The following is a 17,253-nucleotide window of genomic DNA, read 5'->3' as shown; positions in this document are numbered from 1 at the left end:
GTAACTTAGGCTACTTTCACACTAGCGTCGTGCACTGCACGTCGCTATACGTCGTTTTGGACAAAAAACGCATCCTGCAAAAGTGCTTGCAGGATGCGTTTTTTCTCCATAGACTTTACATTTGCGACGCAGTGAGACGCATTGCCACACGTCGCAACCATCGTGCAACGGTTGCATCGTGTCGCGTCGGTCCGTTGCCAGCAAAAAACGTTGCATGTAACATTTTTTGCAGCGTCGATACCGTCTTTTCCAACCGCGCATGTGCGGCCGGAACTCCACCCCCGCCTCCTCGCACATCACAATGGGGCAGCGGATGCGTTGTAATAATGCATCCGCTGCCCCCGTTGTGTCAAATAATCACACTGTCCGTCGGCACGTCGGGCCGACGCATGGCGACGGCCCCGTGCCGACGCCAGTGTGAAAGTAGCCTTAAATATGTCTGAGGAAAGGGTCTGAATACTTATGACCAAGTGATATTTCAGTTTTTCTTTTTTATTAAATTTGCAAAAATTACTACATTTCTGCTTTTTCAGTCAAGATGGGGTGCAGAGTGTACATTAATATGAAAAAATGTACTGTTTTGAATTTACCAATTGGCTGCAATGAAACAAAGAGTGAAAAATTTTAAGCGGTCTGAATACTTTCTGTACCCACTGTATATACAGTATGAGCTCTCATATATTGCCTCTCTATATACAGTATGAGCACCCACAGAGCCTCCTATATACAGTGTGAACCCCCACATAGTCCCCTATATACAGCAGGGGATAGTGTGGGCCCTGGTGTACTATTTTCAGCCTTTCGGCTGCCTCAGACAGCTGGACTGGAACAGGCAGAGGGCTGAATGTGACTCGTGGGCAGCACTTTGCCTAGGTGGGCTCTATAGTATAAATTAGGGTTAATGTTCAATTTTGGGAATGCCCCTTATATCGTTGGAGTCTGGAAAAGAGAAACTATTGTAAGGGGTAGGTGAGGTAATTTCCTTCCTGTCCATGGCTTTTGAGATAATGTAAATTGATCTTTAGATAGATAGATTATAGGTAGATAGATAGATATGAGATAGATAGATAATAGATAGATATGAGATAGATAGATAGACAGATAGATAGATAGATAGATAGATATGAAATAGATAGATAGCTGATAAATAGATAGATAGATAGATAGATAGATAGATAGATAGATAGATAGATAGATAGATATGTGATATATAGATAGATATCTTAGATAGTTTGGAATTAATGGAATTGTCTGCTAAGTCATGACCTCACTTTTTGTTCAATTATTGATGATTGTGCTTTTTTTCAGAATTTACAAAAAAAATGAAATATATTTCCTGTATTGTATGCACGTAGTGTAATAATATATTGGTCATGTCTTAAATCAATGCATATATTATTGCTGTTAGGAAGTCAGAATCCATTAGTGAACTTAACTGATAGGTCACGAAAAGTAATAGCCAAATTAATATTTCATCAGCTTTTTGTAGAACTTGCTAATGGGAGCCAAGTAATTCAGCAGCAGCGTTTTATTCAATGTTACATCATTTAGTCACTGGACGTTATCTGTAATTTTACACTCAGTGAGCGCTCTGTATTAGAAAGTGCAGGATTTTTCTCATTCATTAAATCTTTTCTAATTGAACTCCATTCATAATGTCGATAGTTTAGTCATTGGGCTGCAGAAACCTTTTCTATTACTAGCTTTATGTTTCAGTAAATTTAGACATTTAAGTCACTTACAGTAGAATACAATGTTCCACTTTTTGCAATTATATTGTTCTTTTTTATGTAAAAAATGTTTACAAATACTTAACAGTAGCATTTGTTTTAATCCCTTCACCCTTGGGCAATTTTCTGGGTTTCTTTTCTTTGTTTGGGGCATTTTTTTGTTTGTTTTTTTCGTCCCCTTCTCCCAAGAATCATATTTTTTTTTTTTTTCATTTCTACATCTACATAACAGTAGGAGGGCTTGTTTCTTGTGGGATACAATTTACTTTTAAATGATGAAATTCATTTTATCATCTGATGCACTGGAAAGTGGGAAAAAAAATCCAAGTGTGTTAAAATTGCAAATAAGTACAGTAATCTTAAACAATACAAGTCATGACTGGTCCAGGAGGGGAGAGGACCCTGCTCGCGAGGGCTCACAATCTACAAGGGATGGGAGAGGATACAATAGGTGAGGGTAGAGCTGGTCGTGCAGCGGTTTGGTGAATCGGTGGTTACTACAGGTTGTAGGCTTGTCAGAAGAGGTAGGTCTTCAGGTTCTTTTTGAAGGTTTCCACGGTAGGCGAGAGTCTGATATGTTGGGGTAGAGAGTTCCAGAGTAGGGAGGATGCACGGGAAACAGCTTGTATGCGATTGTGGAAAGAAGAGATAAAAGGAAGAAGAGGAGATAAGAGGGGAGTAGAGTAGGAGATCTTGTGAGGATCAGAGGATGCGTGCAAGTAAGTACCGGGAGACAAGGTCACAAATGTATGGAGGAGACAGTTTGTGGATGGCTGTGTATGCCATGGTTAGGGTTTTTGAACTGGAGTGTCTGGGTAACGGGGAGGCAGTGAATGGATTGACAGAGGAGAGGCCGGGGAATAGCGAATGGATTAGACAGGCAGAAGAGTTTATAGTAGATTGGAGGGGCGTGAGAGTGTTAGAGGGGAGGCCACAAAGTAGGAGGTTGCAGTAGTCAAGGCAGGAGATGATGAGTGCATGCACTAGAGTTTTTGCAGATTCTAGGTTGAGGAATGTACAGATCGGGGAAATATTTTTGAGTTGAAGTCGGCAGGAAGTGGAAAGGGCTTGGATATGTGGTTTGAGAGATCAGAGTCAAGGATTGCGCTGAGGCAGCGAGCTTGTGGGACTGGGGAGAATGAGCAGCCAATTATTTTAAAGGTCTGTTGGGGGAGTTGAGTGAGATGGGGAAAGATGATGAAAAGTTAGATAGTTTCCTCTGGTGAAAAGCAATCTTCTAGTCTGACCACAGATTCTTAATTGGATTAAGGTCTGTTCTTTGACTACGCTGTTATGACCCCAATGGCGAGGGTCTCAGAGGAACGTGGAAGTCTGCAAGATACAAAAATCCAGCTCATAGGGCAGTGGTAACTGGGTTGACCATATATCTACTCCTAACGCCAACACTAGAAATAGCCGGGGATCATTCCTACGTTGATTCTAGATGACACGCGCCAGCCGGAGAATCTAACTACCCCTAGTAGAAGAAAACAAAGACCTCTCTTGCCTCCAGAGAAAGGGACCCCAAAGCAGGATAGAAGCCCCCCACAAATAATAACGGTGAGGTAAGAGGAAATGACAAACACAGAAATGAACCAGGTTTAGCACAGAGAGGCCCGCTTACTAATAGCAGAATAAAGAAAGGTAACTTATATGGTCAACAAAAACCCTATCAAAATCCACACTGGAAATTCAAGAACCCCCGAACCGTCTAACGGTCCGGGGGGAGAACACCAGCCCCCTAGAGCTTCCAGCAAAGATCAGGATACAGATTTGGAACAAGCTGGACAAAAATACAAAACAAAACAAATAGCAAAAAGCAAAATAGCAGACTTAGCTGATATAACCGGAACCAGGATCAGTAGACAAGAGCACAGCAGATTAGCTCTGATAACTACGTTGCCAGGCATAGAACTGAAGGTCCAGGGAGCTTATATAGCAACACCCCTAACTAACGACCCAGGTGCGGATAAAAGGAATGACAGAAAAACCAGAGTCAAAAAACTAGTAACCACTAGAGGGAGCCAAAAAGCAAATTCACAACAGTACCCCCCCCTTAGTGAGGGGTCACCGAACCCTCACCACGACCACCAGGGCGATCAGGATGAGCGGCATGAAAGGCACGAACTAAATCGGCCGCATGAACATCAGAGGCGACCACCCAGGAATTATCCTCCTGACCATAGCCCTTCCACTTGACCAGGTACTGAAGCCTCCGCCTGGAGAGGCGCGAATCCAAGATCTTCTCCACCACGTACTCCAACTCGCCCTCAACCAACACCGGAGCAGGCGGTTCAGCAGAAGGAACTACAGGCACAACGTACCGCCGCAACAAGGACCTATGAAATACATTGTGAATAGCAAACGACACAGGAAGATCCAGACGAAAAGATACAGGATTAAGGATTTCCAATATCTTGTAAGGACCAATGAAGCGAGGTTTAAATTTTGGAGAGGAGACCTTCATAGGAATAAAGCGAGAAGAAAGCCACACCAAATCCCCAACGCGTAGTCGGGGACCCACACCGCGGCGGCGGTTGGCAAAGCGCTGAGCCCTCTCCTGTGACAACTTCAAGTTGTCCACCACATGATTCCAGATCCGCTGCAACCTATCCACCACAGAATCCACCCCAGGACAGTCAGAAGGCTCCACATGACCCGAAGAAAAGCGAGGATGGAAACCAGAGTTGCAGAAAAAAGGCGAAACCAAGGTGGCGGAACTAGCCCGATTATTAAGGGCAAACTCAGCCAACGGCAAGAAGGTCACCCAATCGTCCTGATCAGCAGAGACAAAGCACCTCAATTAAGCCTCCAAAGTCTGGTTGGTTCGCTCCGTCTGTCCATTAGTCTGAGGATGGAAAGCAGATGAAAACGACAAATCAATGCCCATCCTATTACAAAAGGATCGCCAGAACCTAGAAACGAACTGGGATCCTCTGTCTGACACAATATTCTCAGGGATGCCGTGCAAACGAACCACGTTCTGGAAAAACACAGGAACCAGATCGGAAGAGGAAGGCAGCTTAGGCAAAGGAACCAAATGGACCATCTTGGAGAAGCGATCACATATCACCCAGATGACAGACATGCCCTGAGACACCGGAAGATCAGAAATGAAATCCATGGAGATATGTGTCCAAGGTCTCTTCGGGACAGGCAAGGGCAAGAGCAACCCGCTGGCACGAGAACAGCAAGGCTTAGCTCGAGCACAAGTACCACAGGACTGCACAAATGACCGCACATCCCTTGACAAGGAAGGCCACCAAAAGGACCTGGCCACCAGATCTCTGGTGCCAAAAATTCCCGGGTGACCTGCCAACACTGAGGAATGAACCTCGGAAATGACTCTGCTGGTCCATTTATCCGGGACAAACAGTCTGTCAGGTGGACAAGACTCAGGCCTATCAGCCTGAAATCTCAGCAACACACGTCGCAGATCCGGAGAAATAGCTGACAAGATAACTCCATCCTTAAGGATACCAACAGGATCAGCGACTCCAGGAGCATCAGGCACAAAGCTCCTAGAAAGAGCATCGGCCTTCACATTCTTTGAACCAGGTAAATACGAGACAACAAAATCAAAGCGGGAGAAAAACAATGACCAGCGGGCCTGTCTCGGATTAAGGCGTTTAGCAGACTCGAGATACATCAGATTTTTGTGATCAGTCAAGACCACCACACGATGCTTAGCACCCTCGAGCCAATGACGCCACTCCTCAAATGCCCATTTCATGGCCAACAACTCCCGATTGCCCACATCATAATTTCGCTCGGCAGGCGAAAATTTCCTAGAGAAAAAGGCACAAGGTTTCATAACAGAGCAACCAGGGCCTCTCTGCGACAAAACGGCCCCTGCTCCAATCTCTGAAGCATCCACCTCAACCTGAAAGGGAAGTGAGATATCGGGCTGGCACAAAATAGGCGCCGAAGTAAACCGGCGTTTTAACTCCTGGAAAGCCTCCACGGCAGCAGGAGCCCAGTTAGCTACATCGGAGCCCTTCTTGGTCATATCCGTCAAAGGTTTCACAATGCTAGAAAAATTTGCGATAAAACGACGGTAGAAGTTAGCGAAACCCAAGAACTTCTGAAGACTCTTAACTGACGAGGGCTGAGTCCAATCAAGAATAGCTCGGACCTTGACTGGGTCCATCTCCACAGCAGAAGGGGAAAAAATGAACCCCAAAAAGGGAACCTTCTGTACACCAAAGAGACACTTTGAGCCCTTGACAAACAAAGAATTTTCACGCAAAATTTTAAAGACCAACCTGACCTGCTCCACATGCGAGTCCCAATCATCAGAAAAAACCAAAATATCATCCAGATAAACTATCAAAAATTTATCCAGATACTTCCGGAAAATGTCATGCATAAAGGACTGAAAAACTGAAGGCGCATTGGAGAGCCCAAAAGGCATCACCAAGTACTCAAAATGACCTTCGGGCGTATTGAATGCGGTTTTCCATTCATCACCTTGCTTAATGCGCACAAGGTTGTACGCACCACGAAGGTCTATCTTGGTGAACCACTTGGCACCTTTAATCCGGGCAAACAAGTCAGACAACAGCGGCAAAGGATACTGAAATTTGACAGTGATCTTATTTAAAAGCCGATAATCAATACAAGGCCTCAAAGATCCGTCCTTTTTAGCCACAAAAAAGAATCCCGCCCCAAGAGGGGAAGAAGAAGGACGAATATGTCCTTTCTCCAGAGACTCCTTGATATACGAACGCATAGCGGTATGTTCAGGTACCGACAGATTAAACAGTCTTCCCTTAGGAAATTTACTGCCTGGGATCAAATCTATAGCACAGTCACAGTCCCTATGAGGAGGCAATGCACTGGACCTGGACTCGCTAAAGACATCCTGATAATCAGACAAATACTCCGGAACTTCCGAAGGCGTAGAAGAAGCAATAGACACAGGCAGGGAATCCCCATGAATACCACGACAGCCCCAACTTGACACTGACATAGCCTTCCAGTCCAGGACGGGATTATGGGTCTGTAACCATGGCAGCCCTAAAACAACCAAATCATGCATTTTATGTAAAACAAGAAAACGTATCACCTCGCGGTGTTCAGGAGTCATGCACATGGTAACCTGTGTCCAATACTGCGGTTTATTTGCTGCCAATGGCGTAGCATCAATACCCCTAAGAGGAATAGGATTTTCTAATGGTTCAAGAATAAAACCACAGTGCTTAGCAAATGACAGATCCATAAGACTCAGGGCAGCACCTGAATCTACAAACGCCATGACAGGATAAGATGACAGTGAGCAAATCAAAGTTACAGACAGAATAAATTTAGGTTGCAAATTACCAATGGTGACCGGACTAACAACCTTAGCTATACGTTTAGAGCATGCTGAGATAACATGTGTAGAATCACCACAGTAGTAACACAAGCCATTCCGGCGTCTATGAATTTTCCGCTCCTTTCTAGACAGGATTCTATCACATTGCATTAAATCAGGTGTCTGTTCAGACAACACCATGAGGGAATTTGCGGTTTTTCTATCACATTGCACCAAATTAGGTGTCTGTTCAGACAACACCATGAGGGAATTTGCGGTTTTGCGCTCCCGCAACCGTCGGTCAATTTGAATAGCCAGTGCCATAGTATCATTCAGACCTGTGGGAATGGGAAAACCCACCATAACATTCTTAATGGCATCAGAAATGCCATTTCTAAAATTAGCGGCCAGTGCACACTCGTTCCAATGTGTCAGCACGGACCATTTCCGAAATTTTTGGCAGTACACTTCAGCCTCGTCCTGCCCCTGAGACATAGCCAGCAAGGCCTTTTCTGCCTGAATCTCAAGATTGGGTTCCTCATAAAGTAAACCGAGCGCCAGAAAAAACGCATCAATATCGGCCAATGCCGGATCTCCAGGCGCCAGCGAAAAAGCCCAATCTTGAGGGTCGCCCCGTAAGAACGAAATAACAATTTTTACTTGCTGAGCGGAGTCTCCAGATGAACAGGGTCTCAGGGACAAAAACAATTTGCAATTATTCATGAAATTCCTAAACTTAAACCTGTCTCCGGAAAACAGTTCAGGAATCGGTATCTTAGGTTCTGACCTAGGACTTTTGATAACATAGTCTTGTAAGCCCTGCACACGAGTAGCCAGCTGGTCCACACTTGTAATCAAGGTCTGGACATTCATGTCTGCAGCAAGCTTAAGCCACTCTGAGGTAAAGGGGAAGAAGAAAAAAAAAATGAGAGAGGGGAAAAAAAAACTCAGAATCTTCTTTCTTGTAATCCCTCTTTTGCAATGCATTACACATATAATACTGGCCTGGCAAACTGTTATGACCCCAATGGCGAGGGTCTCAGAGGAACGTGGAAGTCTGCAAGATACAAAAATCCAGCTCATAGGGCAGTGGTAACTGGGTTGACCATATATCTACTCCTAACGCCAACACTAGAAATAGCCGGGGATCATTCCTACGTTGATTCTAGATGACACGCGCCAGCCGGAGAATCTAACTACCCCTAGTAGAAGAAAACAAAGACCTCTCTTGCCTCCAGAGAAAGGGACCCCAAAGCAGGATAGAAGCCCCCCACAAATAATAACGGTGAGGTAAGAGGAAATGACAAACACAGAAATGAACCAGGTTTAGCACAGAGAGGCCCGCTTACTAATAGCAGAATAAAGAAAGGTAACTTATATGGTCAACAAAAACCCTATCAAAATCCACACTGGAAATTCAAGAACCCCCGAACCGTCTAACGGTCCGGGGGGAGAACACCAGCCCCCTAGAGCTTCCAGCAAAGATCAGGATACAGATTTGGAACAAGCTGGACAAAAATACAAAACAAAACAAATAGCAAAAAGCAAAATAGCAGACTTAGCTGATATAACCGGAACCAGGATCAGTAGACAAGAGCACAGCAGATTAGCTCTGATAACTACGTTGCCAGGCATAGAACTGAAGGTCCAGGGAGCTTATATAGCAACACCCCTAACTAACGACCCAGGTGCGGATAAAAGGAATGACAGAAAAACCAGAGTCAAAAAACTAGTAACCACTAGAGGGAGCCAAAAAGCAAATTCACAACACTACGCCACTCCAAAACATTTACATGTTTTACTTACACTACCGTTCAAAAGTTTTGGGTCACCCAGACACTTTTATTAATCAAATGAATTGCTAAATGAATTGAAAATCTAGTCCAGACATTGACAAGGTTCGAAAAAAAGATTTTAATTTGAAATAATAATTTTCTCCTTCTAACTTCGCTTTCATCAAAGAATGCTCCCTTTGCAGCAATTACAGCATTGCAGACCTTTGGCATTCTAGCAGTTAATTTGATAATGTAATCTGGAGAAATTTCACCCCATGCTTCCAGAAGCTCCTCCCACAAGTTGATTTGGCTTGATGGGCACTTTTTGCGCACCATACGGTCAAGCTGCTCCCACAACAGCTCATTGGGGTTGAGATCTGGTGACTGCGCTGGTCACTCCATTACAGATAGAATACCGGCTGCCTGCTTCTTCCCTAAATAGTTCTTGCATAATTTGGAGGTGTGCTTTGGGTCATTGTCCTGTTGTAGGATAAAATTGTATCCAATCAAGCCATGTCCACAGGGTATGGCATGACATTGCAGAATGGAGTGATAGCCTTCCTTAGTCAAAACCCCTTTTACCTTGTACAAATTTCCCACTTTACCAGCACCAAAGCAACCCCAGACCATCACATTACCTCCACCATGCTTGACAAATGGTGTTAGGCACTCTTCCAGCATCTTTTCAGTTCTTCTGCGTCTCACAAATGTTCTTCTGTGTGATCTAAACACCTTAAACTTGGATTCGTCTGTCCATAGCGCTTTTTTCCAATCTTCCTCTGTCCAATGTCTGTGTTCTTTTGCCCATATTAATCTTATCCTTTTATTAGCCAGTCTCTTCTCTTTGCCACTCTGCCCTGAAGGCCAGCATCCCAGAGTCACCTCTTCACTGTAGACATTGACACTGGCGTTTTGTGTGTACTATTTAATGAAGCTGCCAGTTGAGGACCTGTGAGGCATCAATTTATCAAACTACAGACTCTAATGTACTTGTCTTGTTGCTCATTTGTGTAGTGGGGCCTCCCACTTCTCTTTCTACTCTGGTTAGAGCCTGTTTGTGCTCTCCTCTGAAGGGAGTAGTACATACAGTTGTAGGAAATCTTCAGTTTCTTGGCAATTTCTCACATGGAATAGCCTTCATTTCTAAGAACAAGAATAGACTGTTGAGTTTCACATGACAGTTCTTTTTTTCTGGGCATTTTGAGAGTTTAATGGAACCAACAAATGTAATGCTCCAGATTCTCAACTAGCTCAAAGAAAGGTCAGGTTTATAGGTTCTCTAATCAGCCAAACTGTTTTCAGCTGTGCTAACATACTTGCACAAGGGTTTTCAAGGGTATTCTAATCATCCATTAGCCTTCTTAAACAGTTAGCAAACACAAATTACCATAAGAACACTGGAGTGATGGTTGTTGGAAATGGGCCACTATACACCTATGAAAACATTGTGTTAGGACTGGCGGAACGCACCAAGTAAAAGGTGAGATATTATTAGGTGCGTTCACAGTCCGGGGTCCACCGTGCAGGTGAGAACCTGCTGCTAGCAAATGGCAGCGCTATATGGTGGTGGAAGCGAACCCAGTTAAGTCACAGGGCCGCGATACTGCACTAGAGAGCACAAGCAAGGAGTCACCGAACTCAGTCCCTAGACTCGGGATTTGAGTTGTCTAGACTACCTGCGCTCAACACCACTACTGGGTATAAGAGGTAAATAGAAATAATAGTTTTAAGCACAAAAGTGCGAACTGTGCCGTGCTGGTGGACGCCACTAACCACCCAGACTTGGGCTAAGGAAGCGCTCTACTGGCACGTGGCGCCGCACTGGCAGTCACAGCAGAGGATGCTGTTTCGTGTGTTATCACGCTGAGAGTTTAGTCTGGTGCTAGATAGCAGCCATACACCATATGCGAACAGTCATTCAATAGGGATGGGATATTTAAGGACGACTTGCACTCATCAACACACACACGTATACAAATGTACACTAGCGCATGGCCGTGCAGTCATGCGAACCTTTTATAGCTGCAGCATGTACAGGACCTTCCCAGAAGGACCAATGGGAGGCTGCCACAGAAGTTGAGCACCTTCAGGACCTTCCTGGAGGACCAATGGGATCTGCTGCAGTATCTGAGCATGTGACCCTCAATCTCCAACGGGAGATCTCACCCTGGGCATGCTCAGAAGGGGAAAAGCAATAGCAGAAGCTGGAAAAGCAGCAGTAACCCTATGCACAGAGTGAGACTGAGCCAAATGCTGGGACCGACGTCTCCACTGAGCAGGCTCCACTGCGGCAGAAGAAGAATGGGAGACCGCAGCAGAGATGGCCCGAGATTCTCCCTGTGCAGAGGCGGGAACTCGACCCCTAACACATTGCATTATAAACCAGACATTTGCAGCTAGAATAATCATTTACCACATTAACAATGTATAGAGTGTATTTCTGAATCATTTAATGTTAGCTTCATTGGAAAAAACTTTGCTTTTCTTTCAAAAATAAAGAAATTTCTAAGTGACCCTAAACTTTTGAATAGTAGTGTATACCGCTTGAGTGTATCTGTAGCAGTATGCTTTTGGTTATTGTCTTGTTGGCCCCAGTCTCAAATCACTGACAAACAGTTTTTTCACATGAATATCCCTGTATTTCGCACCATCCATCCTCCCCTCGACTCAGACCATTATCCCTGTCCCTGCTGCTGAATAACGTCTGCTGCCACCCACATTTTTCACTGTCGGGATGGTATTCTTGGGGTTATGAGCTGTGTTGGTTTAGCGACAGACATAGCATTTACCTTTGTGGCTGAAAAGTTCAATTTTGGTCTCATCTGACCAGAGCACCTTTATCCATAAATTTGAGGCGTTTCCCACATGTCTTTTGGAAAACTCAAATGATCCTTACAATTATTGTGTTTAAAGGCTTTTTTCTGACCAATCTTCCTTTAAGACCACCGGTATGGAGTGTACAGCTTATTGTGATCATGTGGATACATACTCCGATCTCTGCTTGGAACTCTGCAGCTCCTTCAGGATTACTTTTGGTCTCTGTGATGCCTCTCTGATTAATGCCCTCCTTGCCTGGGCTGAGAACCCTCTATTGGCAGGTTTGTTGTTATATTATTATGTTGCTATGTGCTCTGCTTTACTGCCGGCGCTGACACATTCAGTGCAGGAAGCTCTGAGCAGCAGCGTGTACCCTGTGGACGCTGGGGGACGTGACAGACATCAGAAGGTGAGTATGTACTGTTTTTTTTTTACTTTTACAATGGTAACCAGGGTAAATATCCGGTTACTAAGTGCGGCCCTGCACTTAGTAACCCGATGTTTACCCTGGTTACCCGTGTGCTGCAGGGGGACTTCGGCATCGTTGAAGACAGTTTCAACGATGCCGAAGTCGTTCCCCTGATCCTTGGTCGATGGAGAGAGCTGTCTGTGTGACAGCTCCTCAGCTACCTAAACAGTGACGCTGCAGCGATCGGCTCGTTGTCTATATCGCTGCAGCGTCGCTGAGTGTGACGGTACCTTTAGATTGCACACAGGTGGACTTCTTTTCACTAAGCATGTGACTTATGAAGGAAATTGCTTGCACTAGAAATTTTTAGTGGATTCACAGCAAAAGGTGTGAATACATATGCACATGCCAATTATCCATTATTTGAGCCTATACATTTAATTTATGCCTATATTTTTCTCACTTCACTTCACCATCTTAAATGATTTAGTGCTGATATAAGACCCACAATAGGACTACAAAAATATTTCAACATAGGTTGTTATGTAAAAAGACAGGTTAAAAGCCAAGGGGGGTGAATACTTTTGCAAGATGCTGTAAGTGGTAAAAAAAAAACAGAAATTTTTAAATTAAAATTTTTTGCTTGTGTCGCCATTTTCCGAAACACGTAATGCTTTTAATTTTTGGGATATGTGGCTGTGTGATGGCTTATTTCTGTGCCTTAGGCCACGTTCACACGTTCAGTATGTGGTCAGTATTTTACCTCAGTATCTGTAAGCCAAAACCAGAGAAAAAGTATAATAGAAACTCGTCACCACTTCAGGATTTATCACCCACTCCAGGTCTTGGCTTACACATACTGATGTAAAATACTGACCAAATACTGAGCATGTGAACGTGGCCTCAAGCTGATGTGTTTACTGATACCATTCTGGAGTAGGTACAATGTTTTGATTTCCTCTTATTGCATGTCATTGCAATGTTGTGGCATCCAAAAAACTGTAATTTAGATGTTTCACTTTTTTTCTCCTTACACAGCTTACCGATAGAATTATTTAATTCATATTTTGATAGATCAAACTTTTACAAACACAGTGATGCCAAACGTGCATTTTTTATTTTCATTATTTAAGTTTTATTGGCGCAAAAGGAAAATTATTTGAAATGTTTTGTTTTTTTCTTCATATTTTTAAAACATTTATATTTTTAGTTCTTACTGTACTTAATAGTCCCCTTAGGAGACTTGAAGCTGCGATCCTCTGATCGCTTTTACCATACATAGCAGTGCTGCAGCTCTCGTGCAGACAGACGCATCGAATGTCGCACGCACCTGCCGCTGTCAGAGATTGAGAATAGCATTTAACAGATTAACAGTCGAGGGCGGAGGTCTGCTTCATCGGTGGCTGTTAAAGGCAAATGATGGCTGATTAAATCAGCTATCATCTGCTATGAAAATTCATCAAATGCAGGGGCATAACAAAACTATATATAGTTTTGTATAACAAAAGTCCCAATAGGTTGTCTCTAAGTATTTTACTTATTTCTTATTATTTTTTATTAAATTAGCTACATAAAATACAGAGTTCAGGTCTGGAGATTGGGCTGCCCATGACAGGGATTTGATGTGGTGGTCCTTCATCCACACCTTGATTGACCTAGCTGTGTGGCATAGAGCATTGTCCTGCTGGAAAAACCAGTCCTCAGAGTTGGGGAACATTGTCTGAGCAGAAGGAATCTACTGTTTTTCCAGGATAACCTTGTATGCGGCTTGATTCATATGTCCTTCGCAAAGATTAACCTGCCCAATTCCAGCCTTGCTGAAGCATCCCCAGATAATCACCGATCCTCCACCAAATTTCACAGTGGGTGCAAGACAAGGTGGCTTGTACGCCTCTCCAGGTCTCCATCTAACCATTAGACGACCAGGTGTTGATCTTGGGATGCTTCAGCAAGGCTGGACTTGGGCAGGTTGTTCTTTGCAAAGGACGTAAGAAACAAACCGCAGACAAGGTTATCCTGGAAAAACAGTTGATTCCTTCTGCTCAGGCAATGTTCCCCAACCCTGAGGACTGTTTTTTCCAGCAGTACAATGCACCATGCTACACAGCTAGGTCAATCAAGGTGTGGATGAAGGACCACCACATCAAATTCCTGTCATGGTCAGCCCAATCTCCAGACCTGAACCCCATTGAAAACCTCTGGAACGTAGTTAAGAGGAAGATGAATAGTCACAAGCCGTCAAACAAAGAACTGCTTTCATTTTTGTACCAGGAGAGGCATAAGGTCACCCAAAAGCAGTGTGAAAGACTGATGGAAAGCATGCCATGACGCATGAAAGCTGTGATTAAAAATTATGGTTATTCCACAAAATATTGATTTCTGAACTCTTCCTGAGTTAAAACATGAGTATTGTTGTTTCTAAATGATTATGAACTTGTTTTTGTTTGTTTTTTGCATTATTTGAGGTCTGTAAGCAATGCATTTTTTGGTTATTTTGACCCTTTCTCATTTTCAGAAAATAAATACATTGATTGCTTGGAAATTCGGAAACATGTTGTCAGTAGTTTGTAGAATAAAAGAACAGTTTACATTTTACTCAAAAATATAACTACAAAGAGAAAAATCAGACAAACTGAAAATTTAGCAGTGGTCTCTTAATTTTTGCCAGAGCTGTATATGTAGTCTTGTGTAACAAAAAAAAAGGCCCAAAAGGCATTTTCCAAGTATTGCCATGGTAATGTCATCAATAAGATCTTACATAATAAACTAATAATAAACGTGTTACTAACAATTCTTGTTTTCTATTTTTTGCTTGTCAGTTTTGCTGTAAAGGAGGATGAGAATTATTTTATCATTGGATGGTGAGAGAGCTCATGACAGCGTTATTGTACTGCAGGATGTATAGTAACAGTATACACTGGGGTTTCTCGAAATATTTGCTTTGACCTAAAAAGAAACGAAAACTGCTGCAGAATACTAAGCAAATACAAACCAAAATCCAGTGCCCCTATCAGTCACAGAGGTGACAACTAAACACCAATATGCAGTGCATAAAGTAACTCTCAGCAGCACCAAATACCAGCGTTCAGCCCAGCATACCTTCAAACATGAAAGTGCAGCATAAAATTCCTCCTCAAAAATACCACACAAGCACCACTCTCACAATTCCACTGACTGCAGCATTTTCCTGCTTTCCACCCATCTCCGACTTGTAGCAGCATTGTCCCTCTTTCCACCACTACTCCACTAGCACGAGCGTTGTCCTCTTAACCTCCCATCTCCTTATTCCAACCACACTCTCCTGTTTTACACCCCTATCTCCTAGAAGCTGCATCCACTCCAATCCCTTCCCTCTCACTTTTCCAAAGTTGTCAGTGGCATGGCTCCCAAATTGCCCTTCTCGACTATAATATTGCATATAAACTTTGTTAATTTTAAAGTAAGTTTCATCTAACGATCTCCATTCCTTCCTTTATTTTCAGACCCCTGAAATGAAGCTTTACCATGCCCCTAGTTTCATAATATTCTTTCTTGGTTTTGTCCTGCCCATTAATGGATGCTGGTTTTGAGGTGAAATAGATACTGCTGTCTTTACTAGCTCACATGTATTAGTACAGATAATCCTTGACTGATTTCCCCTCTACATGCTTTCCTCCTATCACCAGCCTGGCGTTTATACCCTCCCTGAGAACATGGACACTTTCTCACTCTCGTCACTTCTCTAAAATCTGCCATGTACAACCCAGGCCTCCACCTTCTTCCATCTCTAGCACTAAGAGAAGGGAAAAGGAGATAACTGAGAGCCATTTGGGTCAGGAGCAGTGCTTTAGTGGATTTGTGTTAGCTTTTGCAGAGCAGACACGTAGAGGAAGAACTTATATACCGCTGCAAAATGGTAAGAACATTTTAATGATGACTACTTAGAATGTTGACTAAGGTAGCGTTTTACAAGCAAATGAACAATTAAATAATTATAAAAAGTCAATGTAAAAGTGAAAAAAGACCTCAAAGGGTTGTCTGGTGAAAGCAGGTTTATAACGTATTGACTGGTGGGGGTCCGACCATTGGGACCTGCACTGAGAAGCAGAATAGGGAATTATTTTCCCAGAATGGAGCAGCAAGTCAGATCCTCCACCACTGCTCCATTCATTCTCTATCAGGCTGCCAGAAAAATCTGACTGCAGCACTTAATATCCCCATAAGGAATGAATGGAGCCATGTGTTGCAACAATCGGACCCCCACCAAATTAATACGTCATGACCTAGCCAATAACATCCCCTTTAAGTGTCAGTGAGTATTACTGCCCTTCACCTCTAGAGGCCATTGTAGTGGAAATGATCATCTGGGAGTAACTTACCCTGGCAAAAATAATCTGTATTCCAAGGGTCGGTAGCCGCACCCTCTGTAGTCATTTCATGTGTAATGAGGCATTGAAACGTCTGATTTTATGATAAATTTTCATCTGGAGAACTGGAGACATCAAGTGTGAATTTTTTTCTTTAATGCCTGATCATGGTGGATCTAATAAAGCAACATCTTTTGCATTATTGACTTGATAGCAGCAAAATTGCAGTGTCATTTATCTACTTTTGGAGCTGCGCTGTCTCCTTCTCAAAATGCATTTTCCTCCAATTGTTAGCTTAATAGATAAGGGAAAATGGGAATAGTGAAACACTGTAAGCTGGGTTACTCAGAATTCAATCTGTGTTGTGTAAAATGAGGACAAAGTAACAGAATGAACTGGAAACTATGTAATCTGAAAGTAATACTCTGCTAAAATGCTTCTATCCCCTGTGACATTAACCCTTCACACAGCTAGAACTGCAATGCTTCAAAAAGTAATTAAATAAACATTAAAAAACCTTAATGAGAGAAGCTAGAAACTGGTATAAATGGAGAAAAATACTGGGGAACACACTGTCATCATAGTAGAGTTTTATCAGCGGCTATTAACGTTTCTGAAAAAGTAAGTAAAGAAATGATTTTTACATACCTCCTGTCTTAAAAAAATGACCGATAAGCTGAGATGTAAGTGGCCAAGTCATAAGGCCCCTACCGTTAATTTAAACCACAGGGAAAAAGTGTTCATATCCCTGTGCAAATAAGGGTGTGGTAGCCATTTTCTTTGAGCTGGATATTATGATTATATAGCTCTCCATCTCTTGGCTGTCCAATAGTCAAGGTCTCGGTCCTACTCAACCCTTATTCACATTTACATAATTTGA

Source organism: Ranitomeya variabilis, chromosome 2 (genome assembly GCF_051348905.1).
Source record: "Ranitomeya variabilis isolate aRanVar5 chromosome 2, aRanVar5.hap1, whole genome shotgun sequence".
NCBI lineage: Eukaryota > Metazoa > Chordata > Amphibia > Anura > Dendrobatidae > Ranitomeya > Ranitomeya variabilis.
Note: the sequence above shows the minus strand (reverse complement) of the source record.